Below are 15,794 nucleotides of genomic sequence, written 5' to 3' on the forward strand. Positions count from 1 at the left end.
ACATTACAAGTGTGGTCAACTTTTTGCCATCTGTGTACGTTTTGATTTCCAAAATGACATTTGAGAAGTATACTTATGGTAAAACAGCTCATGTTCTCCCACACCCCTCCCCCCCAACCCAAGATCAAATACTATCCATGCAATCTACCAGTGAATGATGTTGGGGGTGACAATATTCACTAGTCCTTTGGCATTCGGTGTACACGTTCGCATAAATGGTTCTGGTACAATTTCTAGAAGTGCCTTTGTTCCGATTTCAAGTTGCCCTTTTTGCAACATTATGAGATCTTCAGTACAGCTGTCTTTCTGCTGTGTGGTTCTGTTCAAAGTTTGGTGTTTGAGGAAATTAATCCAAATTGAGTCTAGTCTATAGTTTTGGAAGCAAATTTTTACATCTCAAAGCCTCCCCTTTTTCCTCCCTTCCAAACAGAGCTTTAAATGTTCTTTGGCAGAAAATGAGAAGTGTACACTTTTCTATGCTTAATTCTATTTCAGCAATAGAATAGAGCATTTGCCTTTACTTTCCACTCATACTCCCGTATGCAAGCTATCCACTTTGCACATGAGTGCTGATGTCATCTGGAGATATAAATGGTGGCCCTTTACAGTGAGTAAGACAAATTTTTGGTGGTTTCATAGAGAAGATACTAACTTGATTTTATGCTTCACTGAAACAAAAAAATTAAGCCAGTGACAATGACTTTATATAATGCATTGCAATATTTTCTTTCTTTTCTATAAAATGATATCTGTATGTGATATATATCTATATCTCTCTCTCTATATATATATTTGCAAGCACAAAAACAGTGTCTGTATGAGAGAAATATACTATTTATTATGTAATTATGTTCTTATGGATGTGTGTATCTGTATTACAGATACTATACTATTTTTGTACTTGCACATCGTCCTGAAAAACAAAAGTTGGTTAAATTCAGTCAAGCAATTGGTTAGAAACTTACTTCAAATTGTTTTAACAATTCTCAGATTAAAAAAAAACAACATTTGAATAACTAATTTTAATGGGTGTGTTCTTATTACATATAGTTTTTTTTTTACATCTTTATTGGGGTATAATTGCTTTACAATGGTGTGTTAGTTTCTGCTTTATAACAAAGTGAATCAGTTATACATATACATATGTTCCCGTATCTCTTCCCTCTTGCGTCTCCCTCCCTCCCACCCTCCCTATCCCACCTATTAGTTTTCAAAATATCTGGAGTGTATCGTGAATAATGTTATGAATGTTTTTAGATATGAAAAATTCTTTAGAGAATGGGTTGCAGTGAAGCTCTCTTGTACAAGGTTTGGATACTTTTTAAGCTGGCTGTCCTTGTGTTAAATGTGGCTTCCAGCCTTTCACTTTTGTATACTTTGATGGTGGTCATTGTCTGCTTTCAGACTGAAGGTTTCCCTTAGTCTTGCTCTCCTGGAATAGTGAAAGCTAATACTTCCCTCTTGATTTGTATGAATTATTTATAAATAGTATTAGATGCATTAGAGGTTTTCTGGGATGATATTTTGACACTATTTACAATTTTACTGTACCCCCTTTAAACAAGGAGCCAGAAGCTAATGGTGAACCCAGACCTTAAAATGAATACACTTGATCTCTGTACAAATTAACAGGATCCCGAAGACCTTAGATGGGGGCGAAAGGAAGCATGCTGTGGAAGAGACCTCGGATAAATAAGGAAACTATGCTAAGAAATTAACATGCTTACTTCATGTAGGATACAGAAGGCCAGAAACTCATCATTGCCAGGAGGTGAAGTAACTGTGGGTTTAAAAGGGTTCAGTGGCCGTTCTGGCGACCTGGAAGATTTTTGCAAGACTGGTTTTTAAATTCTGTAAGGTACAGTCTTCAGTTCTCTCTTTCAGTTGTTGTAACATTTTATTATGATTAGTAGAAATAAGAGATCGCTTTACTACAAATGGATAGACTCTCAATTCTAAACTGTATCCATACCTTGAAACATTTTATTCTCACGTGAAGCATTTTGAAGAGAGAGTTCCTCTCATGGTCTTTCTGCCAAAGCATGAAATTGACCTTGACTGTGGCTGCCCACCAATTCCACTGCAGGTGAAGGCAATGGACAGGGCGGCTAAGCCATCCATGGTTTGATCTGTGCAATGCCAAGCTGCCAGTGTGACCTCTTCTAATGCGATTGTGTGTGTGCGGCACTCATTTGAAAAATGAAACACTCATTGAAATTTGGGGGTGAAATGTAAGTTAGAGTTGGATAAGTCTTACAAATGATTAAATTAGATCAAAGAGGTTTATGTGTATTATGATACAGCTGGGATTAATTTTCTTCTTCCTTACTGAATTGATAAAATCTACCAACTGTTTTTGCATTATTATAAAGTCTTCGTGTTACTTTTGGTTGGTGATGTTTTTATAAGGGCCAGGTTATTTCTATAATTTATGATGATCTGAGATTTGGTACAGATAACTTATTTACAATTGTTCACAATCATCTATCTTTGAAAAGACATTTTTGTATTGTGTCCAGGGCCCTCAGAATTCATGTAAAATAGTACATGGAAGGCCTGATATACCTCCCTGGCTTTTCAGGATATACTAAGGACAGATTACACTTTGCCAAAAACAGCTCTCTATTTCTGAGCAGCCAATTCCAAAATAAGTTCTTTAGTTTGTTCCAGATACTTGTGATTTTCGGTGATGTGATTATTTCCATAAAAACCACTTACGATGGAATCTTATGTGAGTACTGGAATTTGGGTGAAGAAGCACATACAAATATCTGAGAGTCTAATTTGGCCCAGTACCAGCAACGCTCTTTGTTATAAGAAAGCCACATGGAGAGTGGAGATCGTTACCAAAATCTTTTTCTTCCTGTTCCAGGAGGCTCTTGGCAAGAGAAAGTATAATCATCAAAGCTTTATTCTTTTGTTCATTTTTTTCCTTTCATTGTCATGTGTGCCAAAATGAAATCACTGATTTAGAGTAACTTCTGAAAGCCAATCTATTATCAGTATAGTTTGTTGCTTCCGAAATGCCAGTCATTGGGCTTTTACTGATGTTTGAAGGTTGTTCAGAAGAATTACACCAAGATATACATGCTTACAAGTAGATAATGTTGAAAATCTACAGAGAAAAAGAAATCATGGATTCCCAGCATTTGCTTGTAGGATTGAAAATCCTGATCACAATAGTAAATTTGAAGGAGTTCATGCAATATAGGAAAGTATTACAAAGCTCAGGGTTTTGTCACCATCTTTTAATCAAGCATCTGGCCTCCTTCCTACAGTCCTGTTTTCATGTGATTTAAAAAAAAATGTTATATATATATTCTATCTCCCCCCTCAGGACATCCATAACCTTTTTATTCAGAGGGGCATCCAACCACAGTGACTTTGGTTGGAGGAGAAGAGAATCTGTGCTCCAGCCCGGTGATGAAATATGCCAGCTTTCACCAACCAAAAGAGAGCAAAATTATGTGCCAAACGTTAAGGGCGCATATTTGTAACAAGCACAATGTCTGTTACTCTGATACTGCCTTGGTTTCTTTATCCCAGAAAGAGAATATGTCACCATGAATATCAGTCTTGTCTAAATGGTAGGAGAGAAAGACGGTAGGAGAGCATTTAGGAACATGCCGAGGGAAATGTTTTTATTTTCATCCTCACCTTTTCTTTAACTTTGTTGTCTCCTGTTTTGTGTCTTCCTCATTTTCATACTAATTTGCCGTTTGAGAAAAATGGGTGTAATGCTGTTTGAATTAATAGTTCAATAAAACGAAGCCACCTCTGATGCTTGATATCTGAAAATGTCTTGACTTGCAGGAAGGGTATAACTGCTTCCATATCTGTCCCTTTGAAGATGAGAATTGAGGGGATATTCCTATTTGATTAGAAGAACATGGGGCCATATGTTTGGGTGGCTCTGTAGAGATAAAAGACCTTATTCTGAATCTTTTAATTTCAAAATAACTATGACTTAGGGTCACCCTGCCTTTGTTTTATGGCATGAAGGATGACAAAACAACAGCAGAGAGGTTTCTTTGCTCATTGAAGCCATTGGCAGCTTAACTGCAGAGTCACAAGAAGGAGTAAAATATTGGTCCATATGGAAATCGAATTAAAAAGCCAGAAATCTGAAGACCTTGGTGATTAGCAATGAATAAACACTGTCCTCTCCCCATAAAGTGATCAAATGTATTTCTCTTGGTTACTTGTCAGCTACTTCTTAGAAGACAACTTGTTATCTCCTAACAACGTTAGGGAACTAGTAATGGCACTGAAACACAGTCTCTCTTCTCTCCTATTTCCCTACGTCATGGCAGCAAATACAACATTAAGTTGTATTTGGGGGATAGTTTCTACTCTCTGGAAAACTCATAATTCGATCAAGGAAGTATATACACCACAGCCACTAATTCAATTTCAGGCCAGGATGCGCTTTTATTATTCTCTTATTAGATACACGCATCTCAGCTCAGTCTCCAGGCTGGCTTTTCTGGTAGGAACTAACAACCTTTTATTCTTTGATGATTCACTTTTTAAAGCAACAGGCCTCCCTTCCCCCTTGAGCCTTGGTGTTCCCGTCCTGACAGTGGTGATGTTTCCTGAGAAGTAGTCTCTCCTTTACAACTCTCTTGACTGAGGTTTCCCTCGGTTATCTGCCTCCATTTCAAGTATTTATGTTTAAATGAACAGTGCCCTGGGAAAGTTCCCGGAAAGGTCTTACTGGATGAACGATGGTGGTGATTCTGATTTTAAAACAAAGTCAAAATCTAAGTGCTGATCCATGAAAACAATCTGGAAGTTATCTATCCATATAGCGCTGCCCCCTTCAAAGCTGCTACATCAGGGATCGCATTGCCAACATGCTTCCGGGGCTCTGATGTCTCAGCAACACCTACTGGTTTTTTCCTTTTCACAGCCAGTTAATAAACCACTTAAGAAAATCTGCCTTTCTGACCCAGCACGGTATGACCCAGGTAGACTGTGGTCCACATCCGAAAAGGCATAGCCTGGATGACTTTGAGCTGTTTCCCCAGTCAAGCCCAACCCTAAGGCCTGGAGGTCTGCCTCTGTGAAGGAGATGCACCAGATGTGCTGTTGCTTCAGCTCTAATTTTCACTCCTTTGTTTTAAATGATAACTTGTTTGCCTGGTTGAAGAGAATGCAGAATTAACTCTACTCGCTTGCACGTGTTCTTCAATAATTATTGGATCACTATTTTCCAAATTATGTTTCATGAAACGCTGATCATATGTCTTTGTGAAAAGAGAGATCACATACACGTTTCCTGAATTCCACACCATTCTTAGAGAGTATTAAAGGTTTTAAGGAGTCTTACAGGTTAGGAATTTGTCTCTTTTTGGGCAGTTCAGTGGTAAACAACATACTCCAGCTATCAGAACCTTTTTATTTGTAATACGTAGTAACATCCCACAAATACGCTTTGGGAAGTGCCATGCTGGCCCCACTGAGCAGCGTGTTCCCATCAAAGCTGGGCTCTGACAAGTAACACACTTGAAGATGAATGCCGTTCCCTTGTTCTCTGACCCCCGCCTGCTATCTTTAGGGAAGTCCTACTCCAAATGTGGTCTGTGGTTCAGGGCTGGGTCTGAAATTGTTTGTTACCAGTCCGTGATGAGATGAGGAGCTTGTGCCAGAATGCAAATCAGTGCACTGTTTCTTTCCTCAAGAAAGTATTGCTGTCTTTCTGCATGTAGATCAATGAGGTTAGAACACTCCCTCACACCCTAAACAAAAATAAACTCAAAATGGCTTGAAGACTTAACTATAAGACATGACACCATAAAAAATTCCTAGAAGAGAACATAGGCAAAACATTCTCTGACATAAATCATAGCAATGTTTTCTTAGGTCAGTCTCCCAAGGCAATAGGAATAAAGGCAAAAATAAACAAATGGGACCTAATCAAACTTACAAGCTTTTGCACAGCAAAGGAAACCATAAGAAAAACAAAAAGACAACCTGCAGACTGGGACAAAATATTTACAAATGATGTGGCCTACAAGGGCTTAATTTCCAAAATATACAAACAGCTCATACGATTCAATAACAAAAACAAACCACCCAGTCAAAAAATGGGCAGAAGACCTAAATAGACATTTCTCCAAAGACATACAGATGGCCAACAGGTACATGAAAAGACACTCAACATTGCTGATTATCAGAGAAATGCAAATCGAAACCACGATGAGGTATCACCTCACACCAATCAGGATGGCCATCATTAAAAAGTCTGCGAATAATAAATGCTGGAGAGGGTGTGGAAAAGGGAACCCTCCTACATTGTTGGCGGGAATGTAAATTGATGAAGTCACTATGGACAACAGTACGGAGGTTCCTTAAAAAACTAAAAATAGAGCTACCATATGATTCAGCAATCCCATTCCTGGGATTACATCCAGAAAAGACAAAAACTCTAATTTCAAAAGATACACGCATACCAATGTTCATAGCAGCACCATTTACAGTGGGCAAGACATGGAAGCAACTTAAATGTCCATTGACAGATGAATGGATGAAGAAGATGTGGTATATATATATATACAATGAAATACTACTCAGCCATAAAAAGAATGAAATAATGCCATTTGTAGCAGCATGGATGGACCTAGAGATTATCATACTAAGCGAAGTAAGTCAGAACGAGAAAGACAAATATCATATGATATCACTTATATGTGGAATCTAAAATATGCTACAAATGAACTTATTTACAAAATAGAAACAGACTCACAGACATAGAAAACAAATTTATGGTTACCAAAGGAAAAAAGGGGTGAGTGAGGAATAAGGAGTTTGGAATTAGCAGATATACACCACTATATATAAAATAGGTAAACAACAAGGACCTACTGCATAGCACAGGGAACTCTATTCAATATCCCGTAATAGGGTTTCCCTGATGGCGCAGTGGTTAAGAATCCACCTGCCAATGCAGGGGACACAGGTTCGAGCCCTGGTCCGGGAAGATCCCACATGCTGTGGAGCAACTAAGCCCGTGTGCCACAACTACTGAGCCTGTGCTCTAGAGCCCGTGAGCCACAACTACTGAACCTGTGAGCCACAACTACTGAGCCTGCACGCTAGAGCCCGTGCTCCACAACAAGAGAAGCCACCGCAGTGAGAAGCCCATGCACTGCAAAGAAGAGTAGCCCCTGCTCTCTGCAACTAGAGAAAGCCCTCACACAGCAACGAAGACCCAATGCAGCCAAAAATAAATAAAATTTTAAAAATATCCTGTAATAAAGCATAACGGAAAAGAATATGAAATGGAATATGTGTATGTGTGTCTGTGTATCTCACTTTCCTGTACACCAGAAACTAACACAACATTGTAAATCAACTATACTTCAACTAAAAAAAAGAAAGTATTGCTGTCTTGCTGTGAAAAATAGTGTCAGCTGAACTAAATAAAAAATGTGCTTAGTTACAAGTTCACGTATCAGCACTAAGTCTTTGGACCCAACATTCAGCAAACTTGCTTAGATTACTTCAGTGATTCTCAACCTCGGCTCCACACTTGAATTATCTGAGGACCTTTTAAATAGTAGTGATGCCTGAGCCCAACATCAGACCAAAATCAAGCAATAACCAATAACTTGTCCAAATGAAAACCCTGCAAAATCTCTTGTGGCTGAGTCTTGACATGGGTATTTTTTTTAAAAAAAAAAAAAAGCTCCCCAGGTGATTCTAATGTACTAACAGGGTTGGAATCGCTGCCTTAGAACAAAATTACCTTGGCATAAGGTTCGTTGTATGATGTCAGCTGTCCATTTACAATTCTTATCATGCTGGTTGCATGAGCCTCTTCAGGAGGTGCCCTGTGATTAGAGGTCACTGCTGGACAGGCAGCACTTATATGACCTTTAGAACTTGTGTCCATGTAAGGTATCCATCCTTCCCAACACACACACACATTCTCTCTCTCTCTCTCTCTCTCTCTCTCACCTTTTTGAAGTTCCCTTGCCTCATTGCCTCTCTGTGCTTTTAGAAATACAATCTGGCTTTTCCATAGGAGCGTGGCAATCTGCCACCTTGTGATCAGCCTTCTTTCTTGCAAGCAGTGGTTGAAACCTTGCTCTGCTCTCTGTGATTCTCGGGAGCACTGTGATCATACTTAAAGAAGAAGATGGGGGAGGAGGGGAAGGAGGAGAGCGTCTCCACATGCCAGAGGAGGACTTCTACGTGCTTCTTGACTTCATTGCTGCTGCTCTAGGGTGAGATTGCAGAAGTTGCCGCCAGCTGCCCCTGATCTGGGTATCTGTCCCCGAGGCTGTCGTCACTGGGGCATTTGCCCTCTTATCATCCAGACATCACCAGCTCCCACAGTGTAATGTGTGAAAACTGACTTTGCCATGATTGGGAGACTTTCAGTGTTATCTGTGTTTCTAAATCATCCCTAGCATTCTAAATTACATTGATTCAGGTATTTATTTGTTATACGCTACAGCATTTGTCAGCGTGCTTGAGAATATGCCGCTTGAATAATGCCCGTGGGAAAATGTGGAACAAGAGATATTACATCCTGCATTTTATCAAACACTTACCCTTGTCTTGCTTCACAGCCATTATCCACACTCACTCCGACACATCAAAATCACATGTTCACTTCCACCCATGTGCTAGCCTATTTCTACTTAGGAGCCCCAGCTATTTTAAGATATATATTTTCAGAACAGCTCCAGGTCAACCTTCAAGCATGTCCAGCTTTGGAAGCAACCAGTATACATTGTCTGGAATATCGGATCTCCGAGGAGGAAGGAAAAGGGAGCACAGTTCCACTGGGCCACTTCTACATGCAGTGAGAGCGCTGTGCAAAGCCCCTTAGAGGCAAGATCACAAAACCCCCGTAAGGTAGGGGCTGCTACCAACCTTTCACAGATGAGTAAACTAAGATATGGGAAGGTTAAGTCACTTCCCCAGCGAATGACAGGACTTGATTGAAACGTGGTTTTTCTGGCCTCCTTTTCCCCTCCATGGCTTCTCCATATGCTCAGTTTTGCCCCTCTTGCCCTGTACGTGCATTTGTTGTCCAAAAGCAATTTTTTTGCTGAAACATCTTAGTTTTAAAGGGAAAAATGCTGTCTGCACGCCATTCTCAGCTTTGCTGTGATAATACGTTGTCACAAGCAGAAGGGACTCAGGAAGTACCTGCTAATTCTGCAGGCCTAGAGTTAGGTGGAGTGTAGCACTCACAAGAAGGAAGTGAAATGACCCTCACCCTCAAGGAGGTGATGACCTTGTCAAGGACACACAGAGAAAGCGTAGAATGATTATGAAAAGCTAAATTCCATTTGAGTGCAATAGAACGTTCCCTAGATAAATAACATAACTGGTCACTTGCCTCATCTTTCTTTAAGCCAGAGGATGCTCTTCACCTATAATAGCAGAAATGAGGAAAGATCATTTCTCATTATTAAAAAGCTGATTCTGTTGGTTAAATTTTTTTTCACCACCATGGGGCTTCCCTGATGGTGCAGTGGTTGAGAATCTGCCTGCCAATGCAGGGGACACGGGTTCAAGCCCTGGTCTGGGAAGGTCCCACATGCCGCGGAGCAGCTGGGCCCGTGAGCCACAACTACTGAGCCTGCGCTCCGCAACAAGAGAGGCCGCGACAGTGAGAGGCCCGCGCACTGCAATGAAGAGTAGCCCCTGCTCGCCGCAACTAGAGAAAGCCTGCGTACAGAAACGAAGACCCAACACAGCCAAAAAGTAAATAAATAAATAAAATTAAAAGTGTTTCTTATTAAAAAAAAAATTACCACCATGAATAGCAATGTTATTAAGACCTGCTCTCAGCATTTCCCCTTTTCTGTTTGATTAGTTTTTACCTAGAGGTTTAGATATTAGCCATGAGTTCTCATTACTTGTTGGAACCTTACTCTCTAGTCTATGGTAAATAGTAATGAAAACAATAACGGACAATTATCCAGAATTTACTATGTGCCAAGTGCTCTACCTAATATTATCTTAAGTCTTACAAGAATCCTTAGAAGTAAGTAGGTGACTTTTTTTTCCTCTCCATTTTATGCAAGAGGAAATGGAGACTAAGAGACGTGAAATAACTTGTCCAAGATCACCTGACTGGGACATGGTAGAGCCAATACTCCAATGCAGCTAAGACATGGAGGGACCACGGGCCTGCTGTCAGAAAAACGATGGATTAAAAAGGTGGCTTGTTCTTCAGGGAAAAGAGAAACGGCGAGGTTGAGCTTCAACATGTGTACAGGGCAAATTCTTATCAAATATGGCTCTGTCGAAATGCTGTACAATCTTCAGTGTCAGAATTGGGATTTACTCACCGTGCTGGTGTGCAGTATTCAGCTGCGGGCCAGTTCTTAATCACCTCAGGCCAGTTGACCTTCTGCCTTAAAACCTTGGCTCACAAAATACCTGCTGACCTAAACCCCTGAATGACAAAACCTTCATTACATAATGAGAACTGACTTAAAGGCACATGAAGAGAAAGTCTTACCCAACTGGGTTGGATCGCTCTCAAGAGATTGTTCTATGTGACTTTCACAAGGAATGAGATTGCAGGAAGTGGTCCACTTCCCTCCAGAAGCATGAAGAAGGAGGTCTCGGGAATTTGTGTGGTCTGTTCTGTGTAGGAAGTTCCATACTGTGCTTTGGTTAGGTGCTTAGCTATCAAATTTTTAAAGCATCTTTTCTGTGCCAGGCACTTCAGATTTATTATTGCTATTCTTCCCAACCCATGAGGTAGGTGTCATCAATCTTGCAGGACATGGTGGGGATACTGGTGTGTAGCGATGGGAAATAACTTCTTCAGAGTCATATAGCTAATACGTGTCTTAATTGGTATCTGTAGCCTAGTCTTTTTATCTCCCAAGCCTGATATCCTCTACTGCACTGTGTTGCCTTAGCTTATCCTATACCCTGACCCCTGACTCCCTCTTTCAGGTGTAAAAGACCTGAGAAAAAGCTCAGCACCATACTTTTCTTGTTTTGCTTTGCTTTTGTTTTTTCTCCAAATTGATGTATAGTTGATTTATAATATTTGTTAGTTTCAGGTGTACAGCAAAATGATTCAGTTATATATTTTTTTTAATTAATTAATTTTTGGCTGCGTTGGGTTTTTGTTGCTGTGCGTGGGCTTTCTCTAGTTGCGGCAAGCGGGGGCTGCTCTTCGTTGCGGTGTGCGGGCTTCTCGTTGTGGTGGCTTCTCTTGTTGTGGAGCACAGCCTCTAGGCGCTCGGGCTTCAGTAGTTGTGACACACAGGCTCAGTAGTTGTGGCGCATGGGCTTAGTGGCTCTATGGCATGTGGGATCTTCCCAGACCAGGGCTCAAACCCATGTCCCCTGCATTGGCAGGCGGATTCCAAACCACTGTGCCACCAGTGGTTTGGAACTGGGAAGTCCCAGTTATTTATTTTTTTCAGATTGTTTTTCATTATGGTTTATGTCAGGACATTGAATACAGTTCCCTGTGCTATACAGTAGGTCCATGTTGTTTATGTGTTTTATATATAGTTATGTGTATCTGTTAATCCCAGACTCCTAATTTAGCCCTCCCTCCCTTCCCCTTTGGTAGCCATAAGTGTGTTTTCTATGTCTGTGAGTCTGTTTCTGTTTCGTAGATAAGTTCATTTGTGTCATACTTTAGGTTCCACATATAAGTAATATCATATGGTATTTGTCTTTCTCTGTCTGGCTTACTTCACTTAGTATGATTTTCTCCAGGTCCATCCATGTTGAAGAGCTCAGCAGTATCTTGTCCACTGCTGGTAAGAGTTGCTGTTAGAGAAGGACTACAGAAATCTCTCTCACCTCTCAGCAGAGTGCACGTACCCAGTGCATCCATTGGGAGACTTCCCTTGTGGGTTTCCCCACATCCTGGTTGAAACGTTGGTATCAGCAGTAGGCAAGGGGTTGAACAAACGGTCATCCCTGAGATTTGTCACATGCTCTTCTCCTTTGTTCCCTATATGAACATCTACTAAGTGCAGGTCATGTTTCCTGCAGTGTTTCCTTAAGTGGAAGAATGCTTCTAACCCATACTCTTCCTCATGGAACCACTAGACCTTGAAGCAGCCTTAACTGGTTGTGCCACGTGCTGCCCGCTAAGAAAAGGAAAGCAGTGATGCAGAGTTCTGGAACTTCTGTGATTCTGAGGTGGGGTCTGTACAGATAGAAAACGCCCATTTTAGGTTATCCAGCTTTGGGCACTCCCAGTGAGAGCTCAGGGGTTCCACCCATGCACTGAATTTTTGTGCCCACTTTGGAATGCAGTGATCTTGTGCACTAAAGGTGGACCCCTTTTTAGGTAGTCTGTCTGAAATGCAAGGAGGTTATAGGGACACACATGTTCATATTGGGGTTATTTGCTCCTTCTTTTCTTCTCTCTTGGTGTGAGCACATTCCCCAGGTTATGTGCAGGTCCTCTACTTGGAAGCTCAATGGAGCAGGAACTGTCTCAGTTTAATTCTCCCAGAGACCTGCCATTGCCCGCACAGCACTGTGGACACAGCCTCTCCCCAAAACACAAAGCCCCAAGACAAGTGAAACATGCCCCTTGTGGTCACTAGTTGGCATTCAAAGAAGGTGTGAACACACGCACGTACGCATGCACGCACACCACTAGTTAAAATACTTTATTGCGGAAAAACACAAGCAAAGAAGTAGTAGAGCTCCCACGGCCCGTCTACTGGAGCCCTTTCTAGAATACATCCAGCCCACAAAGCCCAGCCTAATCACAGCCTTCTATGGGATAATGTGGGCTCAACGAGGTCATTCATACAGGGAGCACCTTTGTCTAGCAGGCTGCCTCAGGCTGTGAACAAAATCTACTTCTTTTCATGCAATAAGGAACAAAGGGCATTTCAAAAAGTAGGAGTTCTAGGCGCTGCCAGCCAGTAACTCTTCTGTTTTGTTCCCTCCTCAGCCATTTTCCTTCTGTAATCTCTTGATCTTTCTCTGAGAAGGTAGCAATTTTGGATTCGTGTTAGATTTGTGAACTGGGTCAGTAAATTTCTGATTGGCATGCATGGTTAGCTGTTCACTTAGTGGATAATTGGTTAAATATACCCAGAATATTTACTGAAGGAGGAAAAAATCCCCAAAGCACATCAGAATAGTTTGGGAGCCTTTTATTCTAGTGCAGCATTTTCTTTGGGAGCAGTTACTGGTGTCTTAAAAGAGATCTGCCTCCCTTCCCAATTAGGACTCCATTTAAACATACACCCTTTATTTCATCCCTACTAAATAGAGCTTTATTATATAGAGACCACAGGCCTAGCACTGTGTCCGTCAAGAAATACTCAGTAAATATTTATCATTACAACTAACCTATTCCAATAACAAATTTGATACTCTGGTTTAAACCTGCCATTTGCCATAATTCTAGGCAGCAAATGACTGATGACGCTTGCAGTCACCATTAACAGAATTGATGTATTTGTCAATAGGTATTTATTGTCTTGTACAGACCAGGGACGGTGCTGGTTATTAGGCACACCACGGACAAGAGGTACTATCTCTGCCCTTGAGGAACAAAGACTAGCATGAACGGCCGACTTTGAACTATCAGTTAGCTCTTGTATTTTAAGTCACCCTAAAACATGGTGGTTTGAAAGAGGAAAAAATTTATTCTTTCTCGTAGTCAATAGGGTGGCTAGGTCTGTTATAGATAGCCTATAGGTTCTGTTTATCTTTCCTGAGCTCACTCATACACTTGTGGTCAGCTTGTGAGCCGGGTTCTAGGACGGGCTTGTCAAGGACAGCTCAATCGCTCTAGAACGGGCTCGTCTAGGACAACTTCACTTTCCTCCATGTGTCTTTCACTGAAATCCCATGGATCCGGTTTTATATTTCATTCATTTATTCATTTAACCCTTATTGAGCAATGTTTCTGTGTCTCAGACACTCTGTGGACCTGCCTTTAAATTGCTCAGGAACGAGTTCTAGGCTGGTGGCAGACATTTAGGACTTAGCAGCCTGTGGGTGGTGGTAAAAGCATCAGAGCAGAGGCGATCGTCTAGGGAGGAAGGGGAGGCAGAGAAGGTGATCTGGAAGCGAAGGGACTCCTCAGGGGTGAGAGAAGGAAAAGCAGGAGAAGAAGGTACTAAGGAAGCCAAGGGGGTCAGAGCTTCAGGAAATAATCAGTAGAGCAGAATGCAGGGAGGAGGTAATTGAATGCAAGCTTCTCATATGTCCCTCTTAACATCTGGACTTCGTAGCCCAGTTCATTTCAATACAGAACAAATGTCTCCCCACTTCTCACACCTTATTAGACTTCTTGTAAATAACTAGCATAAATCATCGAAATGAGTTTGGTTAGAATGACCCTTGATAGAGGGAGTGATGACTAATCACACACTGCCAAACTGCTAAAGAAAGAGTAGGTCTTTGTAAAGATGTCATCGATTTTTCTTCTCCACAGTGCATGTAAAGTTTAAGCCTTTGCCAGGACTGATTTATTCTTTTGTTGTTTGTCCTTTTTCATATAGTTAAGCTTGCTCGATATTTTTTAATAGCCTAAAAATATTGGACCACTGGGCATTCAAATTAAAAGTAAATTGCCTCTTGAGTTCAGTATTTTCAAACTGACATTCTTTGAAGTTGTATTAATATGCTGCAGTCAAGGATGACATTACGTGAGTTTCCAATAAAGCAAGTTTTCTGCCAACTTTACAAACATGTGCATTCTTGCTAGACGATGGAAATTGATTCCTTGTCTAACAGAGAGGGTCTCTTGCAGAATCAAAGAGCTAGTATATGAAAAGCACAGACACACAGTTTTGTGGTGAAGAACTGTTGAGATGACAATATGATATAGAGTCCATGTAATTGAGCTGAGTTTTCATCTAGGATTTATGAATTTACATCTCAAGGATATGTGAACTTAACCGTGCAAAACTGGATGAAAGTTTTCTGTACAGGGTGTCCCCTTGTCCAAGGTCAAGTGACTCTTCTTAGTAGCCTCAAAAAATGAAAGAAGGTTTGTTTTTTCAGGATGAGAAAATCAAAAATTAGTTAACTTCTCATAGTGTAAGGTGGTCCGGAGGATTGGGGGGAAAATTCTTTTTAAAGGAAGTCTTGTAGTTGGATTACCCCTTAATTAAAACTACATTAGGCTACTACCCATTTCTAAACTAAGACCAGAGGCTACAGCTGCTAGACTCTTGGCCCAGGACCCTTTTTACCAAGACAGCAAAATGTCATGGTAGAAAAGGATGCATTCATGCGCCAACCTCTAACAACATATTTTCCCCCTATGCCTATCCAGTACTACTCTCCTGTGTCTCAGTTAAATCTGTGCTGAGACAGTATCCTGTACCTTAAAATGTAGGTTGGGGTCTCCATGGTGGAACCTGAAAGCTAACCAAGGAGTCTGTATATTCCTTTGACTTGTGAAACTTTTTGACGTCCTGTCATCCTTTTTTCACCTGTCTCCTGGCCTCAAGAAAGGGCTTTGCAAAGAAAGGAATAATACCTCTGCAAGTAGGGGGAAGAGGTTAGACTTAACACACAACCTGAACTTTGTCTTCTCTCCTGCTTAGTTCTATTCCTGTGTGGGGTAGAGGAGTGGGGACGGAAAATCGGAAATCGACCTGTTTCCCTAGAATGCTCCAAGGGGTAGTGTGTATCATCTTTATGCAATGGTGCCTAATTCGTTTGTACATAGAGGAGTTCATCAAATCAACCAACACATTCATATTCTTGTTAATGAATAACATTGGGTTATAAATGACACCAAATTAACATGGGAAACACAAGTGAGAACTAAAACCCAGGGAGCGTAATTGTTCATGCTTCTTTCC

General features: G+C 41.0%; 1 protein-coding gene across 4 annotated transcripts in view; it reads left to right on the forward strand.

The window, feature by feature from the left end:
- FGF13 (fibroblast growth factor 13) overlaps positions 1–15,794 on the forward strand; it is a 525,768-nt gene that overhangs the window by 325,652 nt on the left and 184,322 nt on the right. The window lies entirely within an intron of this gene.

Source organism: Tursiops truncatus, chromosome X, assembly GCF_011762595.2.
Source record: "Tursiops truncatus isolate mTurTru1 chromosome X, mTurTru1.mat.Y, whole genome shotgun sequence".
Taxonomy (NCBI): domain Eukaryota; kingdom Metazoa; phylum Chordata; class Mammalia; order Artiodactyla; family Delphinidae; genus Tursiops; species Tursiops truncatus.